Source organism: Marmota flaviventris, chromosome 14 (assembly GCF_047511675.1).
Source record: "Marmota flaviventris isolate mMarFla1 chromosome 14, mMarFla1.hap1, whole genome shotgun sequence".
NCBI lineage: Eukaryota > Metazoa > Chordata > Mammalia > Rodentia > Sciuridae > Marmota > Marmota flaviventris.
In genome coordinates, this window is record NC_092511.1 from 75,838,875 (window position 1) to 75,858,225 (window position 19,351).

General features: G+C 66.9%; 8 non-coding genes across 8 annotated transcripts; all 8 read left to right on the forward strand.

Annotated features, from left to right (window-relative positions):
• The first annotated feature begins 854 nt into the window (after positions 1-854).
• LOC139701875 (5S ribosomal RNA) lies at positions 855-973 on the forward strand. Its single transcript, XR_011704474.1, has one exon. It is a non-coding gene; the product is annotated as a 5S ribosomal RNA (ribosomal RNA).
• A 2,396-nt stretch (positions 974-3,369) lies between these two features.
• LOC139701876 (5S ribosomal RNA) lies at positions 3,370-3,488 on the forward strand. Its single transcript, XR_011704475.1, has one exon. It is a non-coding gene; the product is annotated as a 5S ribosomal RNA (ribosomal RNA).
• A 2,396-nt stretch (positions 3,489-5,884) lies between these two features.
• LOC139701877 (5S ribosomal RNA) lies at positions 5,885-6,003 on the forward strand. The gene has a single exon (XR_011704476.1). It is a non-coding gene; the product is annotated as a 5S ribosomal RNA (ribosomal RNA).
• A 2,390-nt stretch (positions 6,004-8,393) lies between these two features.
• LOC139701878 (5S ribosomal RNA) lies at positions 8,394-8,512 on the forward strand. The gene has a single exon (XR_011704477.1). It is a non-coding gene; the product is annotated as a 5S ribosomal RNA (ribosomal RNA).
• Positions 8,513-10,902: 2,390 nt separating this feature from the next.
• LOC139701879 (5S ribosomal RNA) lies at positions 10,903-11,021 on the forward strand. The gene has a single exon (XR_011704478.1). It is a non-coding gene; the product is annotated as a 5S ribosomal RNA (ribosomal RNA).
• Positions 11,022-13,413: 2,392 nt separating this feature from the next.
• On the forward strand, positions 13,414-13,532 carry LOC139701880 (5S ribosomal RNA). The gene has a single exon (XR_011704479.1). It is a non-coding gene; the product is annotated as a 5S ribosomal RNA (ribosomal RNA).
• Positions 13,533-15,927: 2,395 nt separating this feature from the next.
• Positions 15,928-16,046, forward strand: LOC139701881 (5S ribosomal RNA). Its single transcript, XR_011704480.1, has one exon. It is a non-coding gene; the product is annotated as a 5S ribosomal RNA (ribosomal RNA).
• A 2,390-nt stretch (positions 16,047-18,436) lies between these two features.
• LOC139701883 (5S ribosomal RNA) lies at positions 18,437-18,555 on the forward strand. Its single transcript, XR_011704482.1, has one exon. It is a non-coding gene; the product is annotated as a 5S ribosomal RNA (ribosomal RNA).
• The last annotated feature ends 796 nt before the right edge of the window (positions 18,556-19,351 follow it).

The window sequence follows — 19,351 nt, forward strand, 5'->3', positions numbered from 1 at the left end:
AGAGTGGGCCCGAAACTCAGGGCGAGGCACGACCCCAGCGGCGCACTTCTGAGCCTGGCCGGGCGACTGACTGACTGGGAGCCAGCGGGCCGCTGCCCCCGGCCACCCTCTGCCCGGTTTTCCCTGAGTCCCTGAGTGTGTTCCTCCCTCCTGCCCTCCCTGTGCGTGGCTCCACTCGCCAGGCACGCTCAGGGGACGTGTGTGGCCGGCGGCTGGCCATTGCCCAGTCGGACTGCATTTCCGCCTGGGGCGCTGGGCCTGTGTCAGGGTCCCTGGGGTGTCCGAGGGGGGTGCCCGCCTGCCTCTCCGCCCCTGGCTCTCTGGGCTCCGGGCTAGGCTAGGCTAGGTTCGCGCGCGCGGGACACTGAAACGGCCAGGGCTTCTGGGCTTCTCCGCCTGGCGAAAGGCGGGGTGGGCGTGGCGGTGGGGGGCCGGGGGTCCGTGGGGGGGTTGGGGTCGCGGGAGGCCTGGGCCTTGGCGAGGAGCGGCGGAGGAGGCCAGGCCACGCCAGGCCACGCCAGGCCGGGGCGGGGCGGTGCGATCCCTGCGGGCGCTTGGTGGGGCTCGCGGTAGGTGGAGCCAGGTGGAGAGGGGCGGTGTTGGAGGCGGGACTCAGCCAGTCCCAGTCTCCCAGGACCCCTGGGGGCCGCTGCCCGGTGGAGTCAGGTCGGAGCGGAGCGTGAGAGCCCCCAGCCTTGAGTTGAGTTGGGCTGGGCTGCGCTGTTGTGGGGCGGGCGAGGGAGGCCCCCTGCGACCACCCCCTCCGATTTCCCCCCTCCACCCCCCTCCCGTCCCCTGGACTGAAGGGTGGAACCCGGAGCAGGCTCTTGAGGCGCCCCCGGGCGGCCCTCCCCGTCTACGGCCATACCACCCTGAACGCGCCCGATCTCGTCTGATCTCGGAAGCTAAGCAGGGTCGGGCCTGGTTAGTACTTGGATGGGAGACCGCCTGGGAATACCGGGTGCTGTAGGCTTTTGCGCCCCCTTCCCACACACACTTTTAACTTGCGTGGCCCCGAGAGACAGGCCGTGACCCCCGGGCCCTCGGGCCAGGGCGCAGGCGCAGCCCTGGGCTGCCGGTCGCTGTCCCTTCAGGCCTGCGGCTGGCCTCCCGACGACCAGCGCCCAGCGCCTGCAACAAGGCCCACAGGCCTGGCTCTCCCCAGGGACGCTAGGACACTCACTCCATGAGACCCCGCTGAGCCGAGCCAGGTCCAGGCCACGACCCTCCATGTGCACCCAGACCGACCCCCCCACCCCTCGGCCTGGAGGATGGGGTGTGTGGGGGGGCGACACCCGCCTTCCCCAGAACACGGGGCCCACCCGCGGGGCCCGCTCCCTCACCCGTTCCTGCCACACAAGCAGAACCTTGACACCCAGATCCTGGGAGTGGGAGAGTCCATCGAGCGTCTCTGCCTGGGTCCTTTCTCTTTGCACCACCTCCGCAAGGTCCCTCCTGTGTCTCTACCTCCTTCCCCACCGCCTTCCTCCGTGAGGGTCCCCCTGAGTCAATCTCTCTCTCTGCCTGTCTCTCCCTTTCACTCTCATCGGAGCAGCAGATGTCTCTGTGGGTCCCTGTTCATCCATCTCTCCTTCTCTCTTGTGCCTCTCTTGGCCTGTGAGGAGGCATCCCTGTCTCCATCTCCCACTCAATCCCTCTCTGGCCTTGACTCTCCTCTCTCTCTCTCTCTCTCTCTCTCTCTCTCTCTCTCTCTCTCTCTCACACACACACACACACACACACACAGAGACACACACTCACCCCTCTACCCCCCACCCAACCCCAGCCAACTCACTCTGGGCTGCAAGTCACCAGGTCCATGGTAGCCTGGAGACTGGGCAGTCACAGGTTCTCTCATCTCCCATCTAACTTCCCATGGATGTAAGAGTGGATTCACACATCACCCTTGAAGTGCGCGCAGGACTTCAGGGTGTGTGCTCAGCAGAGGCTGAGAGAGGGCCGAGGAGGCCACAGGGTCTTAGGAGTCTGCGCTGAGAGCCAAGCAAGAGAGCAGATGGCAAAAGAGGGCAGGCGCTCCTGAAAGAGGAGGAAGCAGCCTTCAGAGCAGGCAAGCGGTTCGGGGCCAGGGGGTTGCCATGGAGGACCAGGTGCCAAGAGGAGTTGAAGCCTGGCCGGTGGGGACAGGGAAGCAGAGGCCCCTTGGTCGCGGTCACCGGTCCACCTGCAGAGGACAGGACAAGACGCAGGGCCTGACGACCCGGTGGGCGCGTGTCCCCGCAACGCAACCACCGCTCCCCTCCCTCCCCCCTCTCCCCCCTGCAATGCTTGCAGGGGAGGGGGCTTTCCGTCTGGTGAGGCCGCCGACTAAGCTCCCACAGGGGTTTGAATCAGGGTGCTTCTTCCACAGGCGGTCCTTTCCTGGACACTGGACAGAGGGGTCTATGCCCTTCCTCAGGGCGGTGCTGTGCACGTGCTGGTCGTTGACTGGTACCAACAAGGCGCAGAGCCCTCCGACCTTGGCATTGGGTCCGAAGGGGGTGACTGCGGTGGCTTTGCAGAGTGGGCCCGAAACTCAGGGCGAGGCACGACCCCAGCGGCGCACTTCTGAGCCTGGCCGGGCGACTGACTGACTGGGAGCCAGCGGGCCGCTGCCCCCGGCCACCCTCTGCCCGGTTTTCCCTGAGTCCCTGAGTGTGTTCCTCCCTCCTGCCCTCCCTGTGCGTGGCTCCACTCGCCAGGCACGCTCAGGGGACGTGTGTGGCCGGCGGCTGGCCATTGCCCAGTCGGACTGCATTTCCGCCTGGGGCGCTGGGCCTGTGTCAGGGTCCCTGGGGTGTCCGAGGGGGGTGCCCGCCTGCCTCTCCGCCCCTGGCTCTCTGGGCTCCGGGCTAGGCTAGGCTAGGTTCGCGCGCGCGGGACACTGAAACGGCCAGGGCTTCTGGGCTTCTCCGCCTGGCGAAAGGCGGGGTGGGCGTGGCGGTGGGGGGCCGGGGGTCCGTGGGGGGGTTGGGGTCGCGGGAGGCCTGGGCCTTGGCGAGGAGCGGCGGAGGAGGCCAGGCCACGCCAGGCCACGCCAGGCCGGGGCGGGGCGGTGCGATCCCTGCGGGCGCTTGGTGGGGCTCGCGGTAGGTGGAGCCAGGTGGAGAGGGGCGGTGTTGGAGGCGGGACTCAGCCAGTCCCAGTCTCCCAGGACCCCTGGGCCGCTGCCCGGTGGAGTCAGGTCGGAGCGGAGCGTGAGAGCCCCCAGCCTTGAGTTGAGTTGGGCTGGGCTGCGCTGTTGTGGGGCGGGCGAGGGAGGCCCCCTGCGACCACCCCCTCCGATTTCCCCCCTCCACCCCCCTCCCGTCCCCTGGACTGAAGGGTGGAACCCGGAGCAGGCTCTTGAGGCGCCCCCGGGCGGCCCTCCCCGTCTACGGCCATACCACCCTGAACGCGCCCGATCTCGTCTGATCTCGGAAGCTAAGCAGGGTCGGGCCTGGTTAGTACTTGGATGGGAGACCGCCTGGGAATACCGGGTGCTGTAGGCTTTTGCGCCCCCTTCCCACACACACTTTTAACTTGCGTGGCCCCGAGAGACAGGCCGTGACCCCCGGGCCCTCGGGCCAGGGCGCAGGCGCAGCCCTGGGCTGCCGGTCGCTGTCCCTTCAGGCCTGCGGCTGGCCTCCCGACGACCAGCGCCCAGCGCCTGCAACAAGGCCCACAGGCCTGGCTCTCCCCAGGGACGCTAGGACACTCACTCCATGAGACCCCGCTGAGCCGAGCCAGGTCCAGGCCACGACCCTCCATGTGCACCCAGACCGACCCCCCCACCCCTCGGCCTGGAGGATGGGGTGTGTGGGGGGGCGACACCCGCCTTCCCCAGAACACGGGGCCCACCCGCGGGGCCCGCTCCCTCACCCGTTCCTGCCACACAAGCAGAACCTTGACACCCAGATCCTGGGAGTGGGAGAGTCCATCGAGCGTCTCTGCCTGGGTCCTTTCTCTTTGCACCACCTCCGCAAGGTCCCTCCTGTGTCTCTACCTCCTTCCCCACCGCCTTCCTCCGTGAGGGTCCCCCTGAGTCAATCTCTCTCTCTGCCTGTCTCTCCCTTTCACTCTCATCGGAGCAGCAGATGTCTCTGTGGGTCCCTGTTCATCCATCTCTCCTTCTCTCTTGTGCCTCTCTTGGCCTGTGAGGAGGCATCCCTGTCTCCATCTCCCACTCAATCCCTCTCTGGCCTTGACTCTCCTCTCTCTCTCTCTCTCTCTCTCTCTCTCTCTCTCTCTCTCTCTCTCACACACACACACACACACACACACAGAGACACACACTCACCCCTCTACCCCCCACCCAACCCCAGCCAACTCACTCTGGGCTGCAAGTCACCAGGTCCATGGTAGCCTGGAGACTGGGCAGTCACAGGTTCTCTCATCTCCCATCTAACTTCCCATGGATGTAAGAGTGGATTCACACATCACCCTTGAAGTGCGCGCAGGACTTCAGGGTGTGTGCTCAGCAGAGGCTGAGAGAGGGCCGAGGAGGCCACAGGGTCTTAGGAGTCTGCGCTGAGAGCCAAGCAAGAGAGCAGATGGCAAAAGAGGGCAGGCGCTCCTGAAAGAGGAGGAAGCAGCCTTCAGAGCAGGCAAGCGGTTCGGGGCCAGGGGGTTGCCATGGAGGACCAGGTGCCAAGAGGAGTTGAAGCCTGGCCGGTGGGGACAGGGAAGCAGAGGCCCCTTGGTCGCGGTCACCGGTCCACCTGCAGAGGACAGGACAAGACGCAGGGCCTGACGACCCGGTGGGCGCGTGTCCCCGCAACGCAACCACCGCTCCCCTCCCTCCCCCCTCTCCCCCCTGCAATGCTTGCAGGGGAGGGGGCTTTCCGTCTGGTGAGGCCGCCGACTAAGCTCCCACAGGGGTTTGAATCAGGGTGCTTCTTCCACAGGCGGTCCTTTCCTGGACACTGGACAGAGGGGTCTATGCCCTTCCTCAGGGCGGTGCTGTGCACGTGCTGGTCGTTGACTGGTACCAACAAGGCGCAGAGCCCTCCGACCTTGGCATTGGGTCCGAAGGGGGTGACTGCGGTGGCTTTGCAGAGTGGGCCCGAAACTCAGGGCGAGGCACGACCCCAGCGGCGCACTTCTGAGCCTGGCCGGGCGACTGACTGACTGGGAGCCAGCGGGCCGCTGCCCCCGGCCACCCTCTGCCCGGTTTTCCCTGAGTCCCTGAGTGTGTTCCTCCCTCCTGCCCTCCCTGTGCGTGGCTCCACTCGCCAGGCACGCTCAGGGGACGTGTGTGGCCGGCGGCTGGCCATTGCCCAGTCGGACTGCATTTCCGCCTGGGGCGCTGGGCCTGTGTCAGGGTCCCTGGGGTGTCCGAGGGGGGTGCCCGCCTGCCTCTCCGCCCCTGGCTCTCTGGGCTCCGGGCTAGGCTAGGCTAGGTTCGCGCGCGCGGGACACTGAAACGGCCAGGGCTTCTGGGCTTCTCCGCCTGGCGAAAGGCGGGGTGGGCGTGGCGGTGGGGGGCCGGGGGTCCGTGGGGGGGTTGGGGTCGCGGGAGGCCTGGGCCTTGGCGAGGAGCGGCGGAGGAGGCCAGGCCACGCCAGGCCACGCCAGGCCGGGGCGGGGCGGTGCGATCCCTGCGGGCGCTTGGTGGGGCTCGCGGTAGGTGGAGCCAGGTGGAGAGGGGCGGTGTTGGAGGCGGGACTCAGCCAGTCCCAGTCTCCCAGGACCCCTGGGCCGCTGCCCGGTGGAGTCAGGTCGGAGCGGAGCGTGAGAGCCCCCAGCCTTGAGTTGAGTTGGGCTGGGCTGCGCTGTTGTGGGGCGGGCGAGGGAGGCCCCCTGCGACCACCCCCTCCGATTTCCCCCCTCCACCCCCCTCCCGTCCCCTGGACTGAAGGGTGGAACCCGGAGCAGGCTCTTGAGGCGCCCCCGGGCGGCCCTCCCCGTCTACGGCCATACCACCCTGAACGCGCCCGATCTCGTCTGATCTCGGAAGCTAAGCAGGGTCGGGCCTGGTTAGTACTTGGATGGGAGACCGCCTGGGAATACCGGGTGCTGTAGGCTTTTGCGCCCCCTTCCCACACACACTTTTAACTTGCGTGGCCCCGAGAGACAGGCCGTGACCCCCGGGCCCTCGGGCCAGGGCGCAGGCGCAGCCCTGGGCTGCCGGTCGCTGTCCCTTCAGGCCTGCGGCTGGCCTCCCGACGACCAGCGCCCAGCGCCTGCAACAAGGCCCACAGGCCTGGCTCTCCCCAGGGACGCTAGGACACTCACTCCATGAGACCCCGCTGAGCCGAGCCAGGTCCAGGCCACGACCCTCCATGTGCACCCAGACCGACCCCCCCACCCCTCGGCCTGGAGGATGGGGTGTGTGGGGGGGCGACACCCGCCTTCCCCAGAACACGGGGCCCACCCGCGGGGCCCGCTCCCTCACCCGTTCCTGCCACACAAGCAGAACCTTGACACCCAGATCCTGGGAGTGGGAGAGTCCATCGAGCGTCTCTGCCTGGGTCCTTTCTCTTTGCACCACCTCCGCAAGGTCCCTCCTGTGTCTCTACCTCCTTCCCCACCGCCTTCCTCCGTGAGGGTCCCCCTGAGTCAATCTCTCTCTCTGCCTGTCTCTCCCTTTCACTCTCATCGGAGCAGCAGATGTCTCTGTGGGTCCCTGTTCATCCATCTCTCCTTCTCTCTTGTGCCTCTCTTGGCCTGTGAGGAGGCATCCCTGTCTCCATCTCCCACTCAATCCCTCTCTGGCCTTGACTCTCCTCTCTCTCTCTCTCTCTCTCTCTCTCTCTCTCTCACACACACACACACACACACACACACACACAGAGACACACACTCACCCCTCTACCCCCCACCCAACCCCAGCCAACTCACTCTGGGCTGCAAGTCACCAGGTCCATGGTAGCCTGGAGACTGGGCAGTCACAGGTTCTCTCATCTCCCATCTAACTTCCCATGGATGTAAGAGTGGATTCACACATCACCCTTGAAGTGCGCGCAGGACTTCAGGGTGTGTGCTCAGCAGAGGCTGAGAGAGGGCCGAGGAGGCCACAGGGTCTTAGGAGTCTGCGCTGAGAGCCAAGCAAGAGAGCAGATGGCAAAAGAGGGCAGGCGCTCCTGAAAGAGGAGGAAGCAGCCTTCAGAGCAGGCAAGCGGTTCGGGGCCAGGGGGTTGCCATGGAGGACCAGGTGCCAAGAGGAGTTGAAGCCTGGCCGGTGGGGACAGGGAAGCAGAGGCCCCTTGGTCGCGGTCACCGGTCCACCTGCAGAGGACAGGACAAGACGCAGGGCCTGACGACCCGGTGGGCGCGTGTCCCCGCAACGCAACCACCGCTCCCCTCCCTCCCCCCTCTCCCCCCTGCAATGCTTGCAGGGGAGGGGGCTTTCCGTCTGGTGAGGCCGCCGACTAAGCTCCCACAGGGGTTTGAATCAGGGTGCTTCTTCCACAGGCGGTCCTTTCCTGGACACTGGACAGAGGGGTCTATGCCCTTCCTCAGGGCGGTGCTGTGCACGTGCTGGTCGTTGACTGGTACCAACAAGGCGCAGAGCCCTCCGACCTTGGCATTGGGTCCGAAGGGGGTGACTGCGGTGGCTTTGCAGAGTGGGCCCGAAACTCAGGGCGAGGCACGACCCCAGCGGCGCACTTCTGAGCCTGGCCGGGCGACTGACTGACTGGGAGCCAGCGGGCCGCTGCCCCCGGCCACCCTCTGCCCGGTTTTCCCTGAGTCCCTGAGTGTGTTCCTCCCTCCTGCCCTCCCTGTGCGTGGCTCCACTCGCCAGGCACGCTCAGGGGACGTGTGTGGCCGGCGGCTGGCCATTGCCCAGTCGGACTGCATTTCCGCCTGGGGCGCTGGGCCTGTGTCAGGGTCCCTGGGGTGTCCGAGGGGGGTGCCCGCCTGCCTCTCCGCCCCTGGCTCTCTGGGCTCCGGGCTAGGCTAGGCTAGGTTCGCGCGCGCGGGACACTGAAACGGCCAGGGCTTCTGGGCTTCTCCGCCTGGCGAAAGGCGGGGTGGGCGTGGCGGTGGGGGGCCGGGGGTCCGTGGGGGGGTTGGGGTCGCGGGAGGCCTGGGCCTTGGCGAGGAGCGGCGGAGGAGGCCAGGCCACGCCAGGCCACGCCAGGCCGGGGCGGGGCGGTGCGATCCCTGCGGGCGCTTGGTGGGGCTCGCGGTAGGTGGAGCCAGGTGGAGAGGGGCGGTGTTGGAGGCGGGACTCAGCCAGTCCCAGTCTCCCAGGACCCCTGGGCCGCTGCCCGGTGGAGTCAGGTCGGAGCGGAGCGTGAGAGCCCCCAGCCTTGAGTTGAGTTGGGCTGGGCTGCGCTGTTGTGGGGCGGGCGAGGGAGGCCCCCTGCGACCACCCCCTCCGATTTCCCCCCTCCACCCCCCTCCCGTCCCCTGGACTGAAGGGTGGAACCCGGAGCAGGCTCTTGAGGCGCCCCCGGGCGGCCCTCCCCGTCTACGGCCATACCACCCTGAACGCGCCCGATCTCGTCTGATCTCGGAAGCTAAGCAGGGTCGGGCCTGGTTAGTACTTGGATGGGAGACCGCCTGGGAATACCGGGTGCTGTAGGCTTTTGCGCCCCCTTCCCACACACACTTTTAACTTGCGTGGCCCCGAGAGACAGGCCGTGACCCCCGGGCCCTCGGGCCAGGGCGCAGGCGCAGCCCTGGGCTGCCGGTCGCTGTCCCTTCAGGCCTGCGGCTGGCCTCCCGACGACCAGCGCCCAGCGCCTGCAACAAGGCCCACAGGCCTGGCTCTCCCCAGGGACGCTAGGACACTCACTCCATGAGACCCCGCTGAGCCGAGCCAGGTCCAGGCCACGACCCTCCATGTGCACCCAGACCGACCCCCCCACCCCTCGGCCTGGAGGATGGGGTGTGTGGGGGGGCGACACCCGCCTTCCCCAGAACACGGGGCCCACCCGCGGGGCCCGCTCCCTCACCCGTTCCTGCCACACAAGCAGAACCTTGACACCCAGATCCTGGGAGTGGGAGAGTCCATCGAGCGTCTCTGCCTGGGTCCTTTCTCTTTGCACCACCTCCGCAAGGTCCCTCCTGTGTCTCTACCTCCTTCCCCACCGCCTTCCTCCGTGAGGGTCCCCCTGAGTCAATCTCTCTCTCTGCCTGTCTCTCCCTTTCACTCTCATCGGAGCAGCAGATGTCTCTGTGGGTCCCTGTTCATCCATCTCTCCTTCTCTCTTGTGCCTCTCTTGGCCTGTGAGGAGGCATCCCTGTCTCCATCTCCCACTCAATCCCTCTCTGGCCTTGACTCTCCTCTCTCTCTCTCTCTCTCTCTCTCTCTCTCTCTCACACACACACACACACACACACACACACACAGAGACACACACTCACCCCTCTACCCCCCACCCAACCCCAGCCAACTCACTCTGGGCTGCAAGTCACCAGGTCCATGGTAGCCTGGAGACTGGGCAGTCACAGGTTCTCTCATCTCCCATCTAACTTCCCATGGATGTAAGAGTGGATTCACACATCACCCTTGAAGTGCGCGCAGGACTTCAGGGTGTGTGCTCAGCAGAGGCTGAGAGAGGGCCGAGGAGGCCACAGGGTCTTAGGAGTCTGCGCTGAGAGCCAAGCAAGAGAGCAGATGGCAAAAGAGGGCAGGCGCTCCTGAAAGAGGAGGAAGCAGCCTTCAGAGCAGGCAAGCGGTTCGGGGCCAGGGGGTTGCCATGGAGGACCAGGTGCCAAGAGGAGTTGAAGCCTGGCCGGTGGGGACAGGGAAGCAGAGGCCCCTTGGTCGCGGTCACCGGTCCACCTGCAGAGGACAGGACAAGACGCAGGGCCTGACGACCCGGTGGGCGCGTGTCCCCGCAACGCAACCACCGCTCCCCTCCCTCCCCCCTCTCCCCCCTGCAATGCTTGCAGGGGAGGGGGCTTTCCGTCTGGTGAGGCCGCCGACTAAGCTCCCACAGGGGTTTGAATCAGGGTGCTTCTTCCACAGGCGGTCCTTTCCTGGACACTGGACAGAGGGGTCTATGCCCTTCCTCAGGGCGGTGCTGTGCACGTGCTGGTCGTTGACTGGTACCAACAAGGCGCAGAGCCCTCCGACCTTGGCATTGGGTCCGAAGGGGGTGACTGCGGTGGCTTTGCAGAGTGGGCCCGAAACTCAGGGCGAGGCACGACCCCAGCGGCGCACTTCTGAGCCTGGCCGGGCGACTGACTGACTGGGAGCCAGCGGGCCGCTGCCCCCGGCCACCCTCTGCCCGGTTTTCCCTGAGTCCCTGAGTGTGTTCCTCCCTCCTGCCCTCCCTGTGCGTGGCTCCACTCGCCAGGCACGCTCAGGGGACGTGTGTGGCCGGCGGCTGGCCATTGCCCAGTCGGACTGCATTTCCGCCTGGGGCGCTGGGCCTGTGTCAGGGTCCCTGGGGTGTCCGAGGGGGGTGCCCGCCTGCCTCTCCGCCCCTGGCTCTCTGGGCTCCGGGCTAGGCTAGGCTAGGTTCGCGCGCGCGGGACACTGAAACGGCCAGGGCTTCTGGGCTTCTCCGCCTGGCGAAAGGCGGGGTGGGCGTGGCGGTGGGGGGCCGGGGGTCCGTGGGGGGGTTGGGGTCGCGGGAGGCCTGGGCCTTGGCGAGGAGCGGCGGAGGAGGCCAGGCCACGCCAGGCCACGCCAGGCCGGGGCGGGGCGGTGCGATCCCTGCGGGCGCTTGGTGGGGCTCGCGGTAGGTGGAGCCAGGTGGAGAGGGGCGGTGTTGGAGGCGGGACTCAGCCAGTCCCAGTCTCCCAGGACCCCTGGGCCGCTGCCCGGTGGAGTCAGGTCGGAGCGGAGCGTGAGAGCCCCCAGCCTTGAGTTGAGTTGGGCTGGGCTGCGCTGTTGTGGGGCGGGCGAGGGAGGCCCCCTGCGACCACCCCCTCCGATTTCCCCCCTCCACCCCCCTCCCGTCCCCTGGACTGAAGGGTGGAACCCGGAGCAGGCTCTTGAGGCGCCCCCGGGCGGCCCTCCCCGTCTACGGCCATACCACCCTGAACGCGCCCGATCTCGTCTGATCTCGGAAGCTAAGCAGGGTCGGGCCTGGTTAGTACTTGGATGGGAGACCGCCTGGGAATACCGGGTGCTGTAGGCTTTTGCGCCCCCTTCCCACACACACTTTTAACTTGCGTGGCCCCGAGAGACAGGCCGTGACCCCCGGGCCCTCGGGCCAGGGCGCAGGCGCAGCCCTGGGCTGCCGGTCGCTGTCCCTTCAGGCCTGCGGCTGGCCTCCCGACGACCAGCGCCCAGCGCCTGCAACAAGGCCCACAGGCCTGGCTCTCCCCAGGGACGCTAGGACACTCACTCCATGAGACCCCGCTGAGCCGAGCCAGGTCCAGGCCACGACCCTCCATGTGCACCCAGACCGACCCCCCCACCCCTCGGCCTGGAGGATGGGGTGTGTGGGGGGGCGACACCCGCCTTCCCCAGAACACGGGGCCCACCCGCGGGGCCCGCTCCCTCACCCGTTCCTGCCACACAAGCAGAACCTTGACACCCAGATCCTGGGAGTGGGAGAGTCCATCGAGCGTCTCTGCCTGGGTCCTTTCTCTTTGCACCACCTCCGCAAGGTCCCTCCTGTGTCTCTACCTCCTTCCCCACCGCCTTCCTCCGTGAGGGTCCCCCTGAGTCAATCTCTCTCTCTGCCTGTCTCTCCCTTTCACTCTCATCGGAGCAGCAGATGTCTCTGTGGGTCCCTGTTCATCCATCTCTCCTTCTCTCTTGTGCCTCTCTTGGCCTGTGAGGAGGCATCCCTGTCTCCATCTCCCACTCAATCCCTCTCTGGCCTTGACTCTCCTCTCTCTCTCTCTCTCTCTCTCTCTCTCTCTCTCTCACACACACACACACACACACACACACACACAGAGACACACACTCACCCCTCTACCCCCCACCCAACCCCAGCCAACTCACTCTGGGCTGCAAGTCACCAGGTCCATGGTAGCCTGGAGACTGGGCAGTCACAGGTTCTCTCATCTCCCATCTAACTTCCCATGGATGTAAGAGTGGATTCACACATCACCCTTGAAGTGCGCGCAGGACTTCAGGGTGTGTGCTCAGCAGAGGCTGAGAGAGGGCCGAGGAGGCCACAGGGTCTTAGGAGTCTGCGCTGAGAGCCAAGCAAGAGAGCAGATGGCAAAAGAGGGCAGGCGCTCCTGAAAGAGGAGGAAGCAGCCTTCAGAGCAGGCAAGCGGTTCGGGGCCAGGGGGTTGCCATGGAGGACCAGGTGCCAAGAGGAGTTGAAGCCCGGCCGGTGGGGACAGGGAAGCAGAGGCCCCTTGGTCGCGGTCACCGGTCCACCTGCAGAGGACAGGACAAGACGCAGGGCCTGACGACCCGGTGGGCGCGTGTCCCCGCAACGCAACCACCGCTCCCCTCCCTCCCCCCTCTCCCCCCTGCAATGCTTGCAGGGGAGGGGGCTTTCCGTCTGGTGAGGCCGCCGACTAAGCTCCCACAGGGGTTTGAATCAGGGTGCTTCTTCCACAGGCGGTCCTTTCCTGGACACTGGACAGAGGGGTCTATGCCCTTCCTCAGGGCGGTGCTGTGCACGTGCTGGTCGTTGACTGGTACCAACAAGGCGCAGAGCCCTCCGACCTTGGCATTGGGTCCGAAGGGGGTGACTGCGGTGGCTTTGCAGAGTGGGCCCGAAACTCAGGGCGAGGCACGACCCCAGCGGCGCACTTCTGAGCCTGGCCGGGCGACTGACTGACTGGGAGCCAGCGGGCCGCTGCCCCCGGCCACCCTCTGCCCGGTTTTCCCTGAGTCCCTGAGTGTGTTCCTCCCTCCTGCCCTCCCTGTGCGTGGCTCCACTCGCCAGGCACGCTCAGGGGACGTGTGTGGCCGGCGGCTGGCCATTGCCCAGTCGGACTGCATTTCCGCCTGGGGCGCTGGGCCTGTGTCAGGGTCCCTGGGGTGTCCGAGGGGGGTGCCCGCCTGCCTCTCCGCCCCTGGCTCTCTGGGCTCCGGGCTAGGCTAGGCTAGGTTCGCGCGCGCGGGACACTGAAACGGCCAGGGCTTCTGGGCTTCTCCGCCTGGCGAAAGGCGGGGTGGGCGTGGCGGTGGGGGGCCGGGGGTCCGTGGGGGGGTTGGGGTCGCGGGAGGCCTGGGCCTTGGCGAGGAGCGGCGGAGGAGGCCAGGCCACGCCAGGCCACGCCAGGCCGGGGCGGGGCGGTGCGATCCCTGCGGGCGCTTGGTGGGGCTCGCGGTAGGTGGAGCCAGGTGGAGAGGGGCGGTGTTGGAGGCGGGACTCAGCCAGTCCCAGTCTCCCAGGACCCCTGGGCCGCTGCCCGGTGGAGTCAGGTCGGAGCGGAGCGTGAGAGCCCCCAGCCTTGAGTTGAGTTGGGCTGGGCTGCGCTGTTGTGGGGCGGGCGAGGGAGGCCCCCTGCGACCACCCCCTCCGATTTCCCCCCTCCACCCCCCTCCCGTCCCCTGGACTGAAGGGTGGAACCCGGAGCAGGCTCTTGAGGCGCCCCCGGGCGGCCCTCCCCGTCTACGGCCATACCACCCTGAACGCGCCCGATCTCGTCTGATCTCGGAAGCTAAGCAGGGTCGGGCCTGGTTAGTACTTGGATGGGAGACCGCCTGGGAATACCGGGTGCTGTAGGCTTTTGCGCCCCCTTCCCACACACACTTTTAACTTGCGTGGCCCCGAGAGACAGGCCGTGACCCCCGGGCCCTCGGGCCAGGGCGCAGGCGCAGCCCTGGGCTGCCGGTCGCTGTCCCTTCAGGCCTGCGGCTGGCCTCCCGACGACCAGCGCCCAGCGCCTGCAACAAGGCCCACAGGCCTGGCTCTCCCCAGGGACGCTAGGACACTCACTCCATGAGACCCCGCTGAGCCGAGCCAGGTCCAGGCCACGACCCTCCATGTGCACCCAGACCGACCCCCCCACCCCTCGGCCTGGAGGATGGGGTGTGTGGGGGGGCGACACCCGCCTTCCCCAGAACACGGGGCCCACCCGCGGGGCCCGCTCCCTCACCCGTTCCTGCCACACAAGCAGAACCTTGACACCCAGATCCTGGGAGTGGGAGAGTCCATCGAGCGTCTCTGCCTGGGTCCTTCTCTCTTTGCACCACCTCCGCAAGGTCCCTCCTGTGTCTCTACCTCCTTCCCCACCGCCTTCCTCCGTGAGGGTCCCCCTGAGTCAATCTCTCTCTCTGCCTGTCTCTCCCTTTCACTCTCATCGGAGCAGCAGATGTCTCTGTGGGTCCCTGTTCATCCATCTCTCCTTCTCTCTTGTGCCTCTCTTGGCCTGTGAGGAGGCATCCCTGTCTCCATCTCCCACTCAATCCCTCTCTGGCCTTGACTCTCCTCTCTCTCTCTCTCTCTCTCTCTCTCTCTCTCTCTCTCTCTCTCACACACACACACACACACACACACAGAGACACACACTCACCCCTCTACCCCCCACCCAACCCCAGCCAACTCACTCTGGGCTGCAAGTCACCAGGTCCATGGTAGCCTGGAGACTGGGCAGTCACAGGTTCTCTCATCTCCCATCTAACTTCCCATGGATGTAAGAGTGGATTCACACATCACCCTTGAAGTGCGCGCAGGACTTCAGGGTGTGTGCTCAGCAGAGGCTGAGAGAGGGCCGAGGAGGCCACAGGGTCTTAGGAGTCTGCGCTGAGAGCCAAGCAAGAGAGCAGATGGCAAAAGAGGGCAGGCGCTCCTGAAAGAGGAGGAAGCAGCCTTCAGAGCAGGCAAGCGGTTCGGGGCCAGGGGGTTGCCATGGAGGACCAGGTGCCAAGAGGAGTTGAAGCCTGGCCGGTGGGGACAGGGAAGCAGAGGCCCCTTGGTCGCGGTCACCGGTCCACCTGCAGAGGACAGGACAAGACGCAGGGCCTGACGACCCGGTGGGCGCGTGTCCCCGCAACGCAACCACCGCTCCCCTCCCTCCCCCCTCTCCCCCCTGCAATGCTTGCAGGGGAGGGGGCTTTCCGTCTGGTGAGGCCGCCGACTAAGCTCCCACAGGGGTTTGAATCAGGGTGCTTCTTCCACAGGCGGTCCTTTCCTGGACACTGGACAGAGGGGTCTATGCCCTTCCTCAGGGCGGTGCTGTGCACGTGCTGGTCGTTGACTGGTACCAACAAGGCGCAGAGCCCTCCGACCTTGGCATTGGGTCCGAAGGGGGTGACTGCGGTGGCTTTGCAGAGTGGGCCCGAAACTCAGGGCGAGGCACGACCCCAGCGGCGCACTTCTGAGCCTGGCCGGGCGACTGACTGACTGGGAGCCAGCGGGCCGCTGCCCCCGGCCACCCTCTGCCCGGTTTTCCCTGAGTCCCTGAGTGTGTTCCTCCCTCCTGCCCTCCCTGTGCGTGGCTCCACTCGCCAGGCACGCTCAGGGGACGTGTGTGGCCGGCGGCTGGCCATTGCCCAGTCGGACTGCATTTCCGCCTGGGGCGCTGGGCCTGTGTCAGGGTCCCTGGGGTGTCCGAGGGGGGTGCCCGCCTGCCTCTCCGCCCCTGGCTCTCTGGGCTCCGGGCTAGGCTAGGCTAGGTTCGCGCGCGCGGGACACTGAAACGGCCAGGGCTTCTGGGCTTCTCCGCCTGGCGAAAGGCGGGGTGGGCGTGGCGGTGGGGGGCCGGGGGTCCGTGGGGGGGTTGGGGTCGCGGGAGGCCTGGGCCTTGGCGAGGAGCGGCGGAGGAGGCCAGGCCACGCCAGGCCACGCCAGGCCGGGGCGGGGCGGTGCGATCCCTGCGGGCGCTTGGTGGGGCTCGCGGTAGGTGGAGCCAGGTGGAGAGGGGCGGTGTTGGAGGCGGGACTCAGCCAGTCCCAGTCTCCCAGGACCCCTGGGCCGCTGCCCGGTGGAGTCAGGTCGGAGCGGAGCGTGAGAGCCCCCAGCCTTGAGTTGAGTTGGGCTGGGCTGCGCTGTTGTGGGGCGGGCGAGGGAGGCCCCCTGCGACCACCCCCTCCGATTTCCCCCCTCCACCCCCCTCCCGTCCCCTGGACTGAAGGGTGGAACCCGGAGCAGGCTCTTGAGGCGCCCCCGGGCGGCCCTCCCCGTCTACGGCCATACCACCCTGAACGCGCCCGATCTCGTCTGATCTCGGAAGCTAAGCAGGGTCGGGCCTGGTTAGTACTTGGATGGGAGACCGCCTGGGAATACCGGGTGCTGTAGGCTTTTGCGCCCCCTTCCCACACACACTTTTAACTTGCGTGGCCCCGAGAGACAGGCCGTGACCCCCGGGCCCTCGGGCCAGGGCGCAGGCGCAGCCCTGGGCTGCCGGTCGCTGTCCCTTCAGGCCTGCGGCTGGCCTCCCGACGACCAGCGCCCAGCGCCTGCAACAAGGCCCACAGGCCTGGCTCTCCCCAGGGACGCTAGGACACTCACTCCATGAGACCCCGCTGAGCCGAGCCAGGTCCAGGCCACGACCCTCCATGTGCACCCAGACCGACCCCCCCACCCCTCGGCCTGGAGGATGGGGTGTGTGGGGGGGCGACACCCGCCTTCCCCAGAACACGGGGCCCACCCGCGGGGCCCGCTCCCTCACCCGTTCCTGCCACACAAGCAGAACCTTGACACCCAGATCCTGGGAGTGGGAGAGTCCATCGAGCGTCTCTGCCTGGGTCCTTTCTCTTTGCACCACCTCCGCAAGGTCCCTCCTGTGTCTCTACCTCCTTCCCCACCGCCTTCCTCCGTGAGGGTCCCCCTGAGTCAATCTCTCTCTCTGCCTGTCTCTCCCTTTCACTCTCATCGGAGCAGCAGATGTCTCTGTGGGTCCCTGTTCATCCATCTCTCCTTCTCTCTTGTGCCTCTCTTGGCCTGTGAGGAGGCATCCCTGTCTCCATCTCCCACTCAATCCCTCTCTGGCCTTGACTCTCCTCTCTCTCTCTCTCTCTCTCTCTCTCTCTCTCTCTCACACACACACACACACACACACACACACAGAGACACACACTCACCCCTCTACCCCCCACCCAACCCCAGCCAACTCACTCTGGGCTGCAAGTCACCAGGTCCATGGTAGCCTGGAGACTGGGCAGTCACAGGTTCTCTCATCTCCCATCTAACTTCCCATGGATGTAAGAGTGGATTCACACATCACCCTTGAAGTGCGCGCAGGACTTCAGGGTGTGTGCTCAGCAGAGGCTGAGAGAGGGCCGAGGAGGCCACAGGGTCTTAGGAGTCTGCGCTGAGAGCCAAGCAAGAGAGCAGATGGCAAAAGAGGGCAGGCGCTCCTGAAAGAGGAGGAAGCAGCCTTCAGAGCAGGCAAGCGGTTCGGGGCCAGGGGGTTGCCATGGAGGACCAGGTGCCAAGAGGAGTTGAAGCCTGGCCGGTGGGGACAGGGAAGCAGAGGCCCCTTGGTCGCGGTCACCGGTCCACCTGCAGAGGACAGGACAAGACGCAGGGCCTGACGACCCGGTGGGCGCGTGTCCCCGCAACGCAACCACCGCTCCCCTCCCTCCCCCCTCTCCCCCCTGCAATGCTTGCAGGGGAGGGGGCTTTCCGTCTGGTGAGGCCGCCGACTAAGCTCCCACAGGGGTTTGAATCAGGGTGCTTCTTCCACAGGCGGTCCTTTCCTGGACACTGGACAGAGGGGTCTATGCCCTTCCTCAGGGCGGTGCTGTGCACGTGCTGGTCGTTGACTGGTACCAACAAGGCGCAGAGCCCTCCGACCTTGGCATTGGGTCCGAAGGGGGTGACTGCGGTGGCTTTGCAGAGTGGGCCCGAAACTCAGGGCGAGGCACGACCCCAGCGGCGCACTTCTGAGCCTGGCCGGGCGACTGACTGACTGGGAGCCAGCGGGCCGCTGCCCCCGGCCACCCTCTGCCCGGTTTTCCCTGAGTCCCTGAGTGTGTTCCTCCCTCCTGCCCTCCCTGTGCGTGGCTCCACTCGCCAGGCACGCTCAGGGGACGTGTGTGGCCGGCGGCTGGCCATTGCCCAGTCGGACTGCATTTCCGCCTGGGGCGCTGGGCCTGTGTCAGGGTCCCTGGGGTGTCCGAGGGGGGTGCCCGCCTGCCTCTCCGCCCCTGGCTCTCTGGGCTCCGGGCTAGGCTAGGCTAGGTTCGCGCGCGCGGGACACTGAAACGGCCAGGGCTTCTGGGCTTCTCCGCCTGGCGAAAGGCGGGGTGGGCGTGGCGGTGGGGGGCCGGGGGTCCGTGGGGGGGTTGGGGTCGCGGGAGGCCTGGGCCTTGGCGAGGAGCGGCGGAGGAGGCCAGGCCACGCCAGGCCACGCCAGGCCGGGGCGGGGCGGTGCGATCCCTGCGGGCGCTTGGTGGGGCTCGCGGTAGGTGGAGCCAGGTGGAGAGGGGCGGTGTTGGAGGCGGGACTCAGCCAGTCCCAGTCTCCCAGGACCCCTGGGCCGCTGCCCGGTGGAGTCAGGTCGGAGCGGAGCGTGAGAGCCCCCAGCCTTGAGTTGAGTTGGGCTGGGCTGCGCTGTTGTGGGGCGGGCGAGGGAGGCCCCCTGCGACCACCCCCTCCGATTTCCCCCCTCCACCCCCCTCCCGTCCCCTGGACTGAAGGGTGGAACCCGGAGCAGGCTCTTGAGGCGCCCCCGGGCGGCCCTCCCCGTCTACGGCCATACCACCCTGAACGCGCCCGATCTCGTCTGATCTCGGAAGCTAAGCAGGGTCGGGCCTGGTTAGTACTTGGATGGGAGACCGCCTGGGAATACCGGGTGCTGTAGGCTTTTGCGCCCCCTTCCCACACACACTTTTAACTTGCGTGGCCCCGAGAGACAGGCCGTGACCCCCGGGCCCTCGGGCCAGGGCGCAGGCGCAGCCCTGGGCTGCCGGTCGCTGTCCCTTCAGGCCTGCGGCTGGCCTCCCGACGACCAGCGCCCAGCGCCTGCAACAAGGCCCACAGGCCTGGCTCTCCCCAGGGACGCTAGGACACTCACTCCATGAGACCCCGCTGAGCCGAGCCAGGTCCAGGCCACGACCCTCCATGTGCACCCAGACCGACCCCCCCACCCCTCGGCCTGGAGGATGGGGTGTGTGGGGGGGCGACACCCGCCTTCCCCAGAACACGGGGCCCACCCGCGGGGCCCGCTCCCTCACCCGTTCCTGCCACACAAGCAGAACCTTGACACCCAGATCCTGGGAGTGGGAGAGTCCATCGAGCGTCTCTGCCTGGGTCCTTTCTCTTTGCACCACCTCCGCAAGGTCCCTCCTGTGTCTCTACCTCCTTCCCCACCGCCTTCCTCCGTGAGGGTCCCCCTGAGTCAATCTCTCTCTCTGCCTGTCTCTCGCTTTCACTCTCATCGGAGCAGCAGATGTCTCTGTGGGTCCCTGTTCATCCATCTCTCCTTCTCTCTTGTGCCTCTCTTGGCCTGTGAGGAGGCATCCCTGTCTCCATCTCCCACTCAATCCCTCTCTGGCCTTGACTCTCCTCTCTCTCTCTCTCTCTCTCTCTCTCTCACACACACACACACACAGAGACACACACTCACCCCTCTACCCCCCACCCAACCCCAGCCAACTCAC